Source organism: Dioscorea cayenensis, chromosome 5 (genome assembly GCF_009730915.1).
Source record: "Dioscorea cayenensis subsp. rotundata cultivar TDr96_F1 chromosome 5, TDr96_F1_v2_PseudoChromosome.rev07_lg8_w22 25.fasta, whole genome shotgun sequence".
Taxonomy (NCBI): domain Eukaryota; kingdom Viridiplantae; phylum Streptophyta; class Magnoliopsida; order Dioscoreales; family Dioscoreaceae; genus Dioscorea; species Dioscorea cayenensis.
The window spans coordinates 14,058,346-14,063,681 of NC_052475.1; the positions used below are offsets into that span (position 1 = coordinate 14,058,346).

General features: G+C 44.9%; 1 non-coding gene across 1 annotated transcript; it reads left to right on the top strand.

The window, feature by feature from the left end:
• The first annotated feature begins 3,604 nt into the window (after nt 1-3,604).
• LOC120262713 lies at nt 3,605-3,711 on the top strand. Its single transcript, XR_005536969.1, has one exon. It is a non-coding gene; the product is annotated as a small nucleolar RNA R71 (small nucleolar RNA).
• Nucleotides 3,712-5,336: the final 1,625 nt, after the last annotated feature.

Consider the following 5,336-nt stretch of genomic DNA (forward strand, 5'->3'; position numbering starts at 1 on the left):
AAAGACGCTAAAACCTCAAGCGTCAATGCGCGGTAAGCTGGCTCACTGATCATCAGTAGCCTCCTCCAGCTTCCTACTTCTAGCATCTCATCAATTTCATTAGCCAGCTCGTCACCCCGCTGAATATCTCTCAGTACTTGTAAATTCGCGAAACAAGTCTGACCAAAACTGAGTGCTGAAAGTCTCTCAAATTGAGTCTGATGCTCGGGATTTGAGAAATCCAAGTGTAGTGGCTCGGGTGGGGTGACTCTGAGATGCTTAACTTCGTTCTTCTTCACGTGAGGTGCCATATCTATCGTACAAAAGAAGAAAACAATCAAAGAAGCCCAAAAGCAGTATACTGCAGAATTCCACACGGGCTTGTGGAAATTACCCACACCCGTGTGGATCTGCAGGGTGTGAAAATACCGCACGGGTGCACAACAACTCTCAAAAATTCAACTTAGAACCACGTCCGGATGCTTTCTAAACATACACCATGCATTGTAAAAATAAAAATTCACAATGAAAGATATTTAGTGTATGAAAAAACAATAATTGGCGAAGGAAAGCGCATAAAAGGTTATCGATGAAATAAATGCAAAAATTCTGAGAATCCGCACGATATGCGACGAAAAATCCTCCAAAAACAACGATGATCGGTTGAGAAGATGATCAGAGATGGTTTTCAGGCGACTGGGGATGAGGGATGAGGCAATTCAAAAGGTTTTTAAAGAAAAAATCGCGTCTCTTGGAATTCTGTGCATCCACACTGGCGTGTGGAAATTACCCACGCCCGTGCGCCCCACAGGAGAGCTTCACAGGGGCAGGTGCACGCCCCTGGGCGCTCTCGGGAAAAACTCTCACTAACTCTGAACGATCTCCCACGGGCGTGCGGAAAATACCCACGCCCGTGTGCCCGACTCACAAGAGCAGCCGCATGCAGCTGTGGCTTCTCTGGACATCCGAGAAAAATATCAAGTGTTCTACATGCCCGTGCGGAAATTGCGCACGGGCGTGGACATTCACATGCCCAACTCACAGGGGCAGCCGCACGCCCCTGTGTTTTCTCGAGATGGAGAGAACTCCTCTGCAGAGGGTCGCACGGGGGTGTGGAAATTACCCACGCCCGTGCGTGGTTCACAAGGTCACCCACAGGGGCGAGTCCACGCCCCTGTGTGCTCTCGGGAAAATCCGCCAAACTCTGCAGGAATTCACACGCCTGTGCGAAAATTACCCATAGGTGTGTGACAATCGCATGGTCGTTCACAGGGGCAGCCGCACGCCCCTGTGCCTTCTCTGGATGAGCTCACAGTGCAAATCCACGGGCGTGCGGAAATTCCACACGCCCGTGTGTTTTCTCTGGATGACTTAAAAAAATCTGCAGGCTCTACAGAAGATTTCTGAACATGTTTTTTCACTCAAATCCTGCTCTATTATGCAAGTTTTACCAGTGAAAAACATGAAATAGAGCTCAAACGGCTAAACTTCGCCAATTCCAGATGAAAACACACGATAAAAATTCAAAGTTCACAAGGAAATCTCAGTACAAGCATCTAAGAAATTAAGACACCAACACTTAACAAATTATTCATGCAAACAAACTAAACTAAAAAGCTAAGAAAACAGTAAACACTTGGGTTGCCTCCTAAGAAGCGCTTGTTTAACATCACTAAGCTTGACGTACCTTGTCTTACCTCACGGGGGTTCATGAATGAAAGTTGCCCTCTTACCCATGACTTGAAAGCATGATGTGCAAAGTCGCTTGAGAGTAGAGGGTGTATTATCGGGCTTCGGACCACCTAACAATGATATGTCCAACATCTTCGGTTCACGTACGTCTCCAACAGCCTTGGAGTGTTTCCGGTGGCGTCTCCTAGCCCTCTTCATTTTCTGGAGCACTTTCTTCAAGATCCCCGGGGTAGATGGTACTTCTTCCGTCGATCCAAGCATCATTACTTCTTCATTGCCCTCCTCTTGGTCGAACAAACCTTCATATGGATCCGGATTGAACATTTCCTGCATGTATTCATCAATAATCTCATCAGTAGTGTCTAGAAAATATAAAGTATCATCGAAGTCAAGAGAATTCTGCATGGCTTCAGCAAGGCAGTATGTGAGCTTGTCATCTCTAACTCTCAATATGAGCTCTCCGCCGTCCATGTCAATCAATGCTTTGGAAGTCCACAAGAACGGTCTCCAAATTATCAAAGGTACATCCGCATCCTCATCAACATCTAGCACTACAAAGTCAACCGGAAAAATGTACTTGTCCACCTTGACAAGCACGTCTTCAATGATGCCTCTCGGATGTCACACTGTTCGGTCCGCTAGTTGCAAAGTCATCCGAGTAGGCCTAGGCTTGCCCAAGCCTAGCTTTTGAAAGAAGGTGTATGGCATGACGTTGATACTTGCCCCTGAGTCCGCCAATGTCATTTCTTCACCTAGATTGCCAATATTACACGGAATGATAAAGCTTCCCGGGTCTTTCTTCTTGTTCGGCATGTTCTTTTGCAATACCGCCGAGCATGAAGCATCTAAAATCACTGAAGCACTCTCCTCCAACTTCCTTTTGTTGGTCAACAAGTCTTTCAAGAACTTCACATACTTAGGCATTTGGGCCAATGCCTCAACAAAAGGAATATTAATGTGGAGTTGCTTGAATAAACTTAGGAACGTCTTGTACTGTTCATCCCCTTGGTCATTTTTCAATCTAGAGGGATAAGGGATTCTTGGCTTGAAAGGTGGGGGTACCACCTCTTTCCCTTTGCTTGTTCCCTCTTCTACCTCTATAACCTCGGGTGCGTGTTCTTTTGACTTGTCACTCAGAAGCCTATCTTCAACCTCACGACCACTTCTCAAAGTGATCGCCTTCACATGCTCTCTAGGGTTGGTCTCTGTATTGCTTGGCAAGCTTCCATATGGCCTTTCAGAGAGAGACTTCGTAATTTGCCTCACCTGATTTTCAAGGTTATGTAAAGAGGCGGTGTGGTTGCGAAGTGTAGCCTCAACTGATTCAAACCTAGTATTTGCAGATTGCACATATCTAGCCAAGTGCTTTTCTAGGTCAGTCATTCGGATTTCCAAACCTAAGACTCTGTTTTCCACCTGAGGGGCTTGTTGTTGTTGGAAACCAGGTGGCCCCATGACCTTTTGTGGACCCTGATTACTCCATGAAAAATTGAGATGATTCTTCCAACCCACATTGTAGGTATTGCTATATGGGTTTCCTTGAGGTCTCATACCGTTACCTACAAAATCAACATTCTCCACTAAAGAAACATCACCAATAGAAATTGGGCAATCGGAGGGAGCATGTCCTCCACCACAACCGGTGCAATTAGTCACGGCCGCCACTCTATTTGAAGTTAGAAGATCTAACTTCTTACTCAAATTCTCCGCTTGAGCCGCCAATGAGGTTACCGCATCTATTTCATGGAGACCGCCCACCTTTTTCTTCTCCCTAGCATTCCATTGGTAGCTTTTTAACCCCATTTCTTCAATCAACTGACGGGCCTCATCGGGGATCTTGCTACCTAAGGTACCTCCTGCTGCTGCATCCAAGAGTTGCCTAGTACTCTGGTTCAAACCATTGTAAAAGGTTTGAACAATCATCCACTCCGGGAATCTGTGTTGCGGGCACTTCTTCAGGAGCTCCTTGAACCTTTCCCATGTCTCGAATAGAGACTCCAATTCCAACTGAACAAAGGATGAGATCTCGTTCCTAAGATTTGCTGATTTTTCGGGAGGGAAATAACGAGCTAGAAAAGCTTCCACCATCTCCTCCCACGTGGTAATTGTCGCTCTAGGTAATGAGTGTAGCCACTGCTTCGCTCTCCCCTTTAGGGAAAATGGGAAGGCTCTCAATTTGATGGCATCATCCGTCACCCCATTTATCTTCAGCATGCCACACACTTCGAGAAAGTTCTCTATGTGACTGTTTGGATCCTCATCGGCCAAACCATTGAATTGTGCAGACTACTACAACATGTGGATGAATGCCGGCTTCAACTCAAAGTTCTAAGCTATAATCGGGGGGCGCACAATGCTTGACTATGTCCCCAACACTGAAGGTCTGGCATAATCGGATAATGTTCACTGTTGCTCATTCTGTTCTGCCATGTTTTCAGATCCTTCCACTTCCAAATCAGCTAAATTAGACTATTCTTGTACAGGCTCTTTCCCTTTTCTTCTAAGAGTACGTTCAAGCTCGGGATCCCCTTCAATCAATATTGAGGGATTCCCTCGGGTCATAACTTGAAGCTGCAACCAAAAAGAAAGAAAAACAAATTAGAATGATGATAGAATAAGAAGATATGAAATAGAATGTATGGTGAAATAGCTAAGTAAACAAAGTGCAAAGTATCTCTAAACGCCTAGTCCCCGGTAACGGCGCCAAAAACTTGACAAGGTCCCCTTGCATATATCTCGCAAGTGCACTGGTTTGTCGAAGTAATAATCCCGGATAAGCGGGTATCGAATCCACAGGGAGTAGGGAATAAAAACACTTAATCTGCTTCTTAGCTATGTGAAAAAATCAATAGTGATAAATGTGACAATGATTCAATTCTCAACAATAAAAATAACAAGTAAGAGAGCAAAAGTAAAGAAAAGGGGTAAGGCAATCGATAAAGATGTGGTACTCGAATAATGCTCGGCCTAGGATAATTGTTTCAAGTGCAAGAACCCTCTATTATGCTTCCTAATCAATGCAATTGTGAGTCGTAGAAATCCTTAATTACATAGTCCCAAATCTAAGGTCAAATATGCCTAACTCTATACATGTCCGGGAGGAGAGATTAGATAACCTCTCAACCTCGCACTCGTATAGAGTTGCAATGAGCTCTAGGGATTCCAAGTAATAAATCTCTTCCTAATTATAGACCTAACCCTTTCGTCCAGGTGAAAGGTCCCTAACCACGATTAAGCCCTAGATACTAATATCACCTCAACGCTTCACTCCATTGCACGCGCAACTAAGCCGCAGTGGAAGTTCATCCCTTAGACCATTCACTCTATTATAGCCGCAAAGAACTCGAGAAACAGAGGTAGAATCTATCATGTCGGAGGGGAAAGGGGACGCTCCTGTACCTCTCTACTCACTCTCTCAATCCTCCCCAACCTAGCTCTGTCTAACGCTCATGGTGTGTCACTCACTCACAAGGTTACCAACGAGAACTCTCAACCCTAGTGTCACTCTAGGGGAAATGTTCTTACAAACAAGCATTCAAGGTTGGAACTCACAATCAACATCAATTTATTGAAAGCATAATAAAGAGATTCAAAGAAACGAATACATCCTAGGGTTCACAAATACCCAAGTACCCACTAGGGGTTTAGCTCTCCATGGAGCTAAG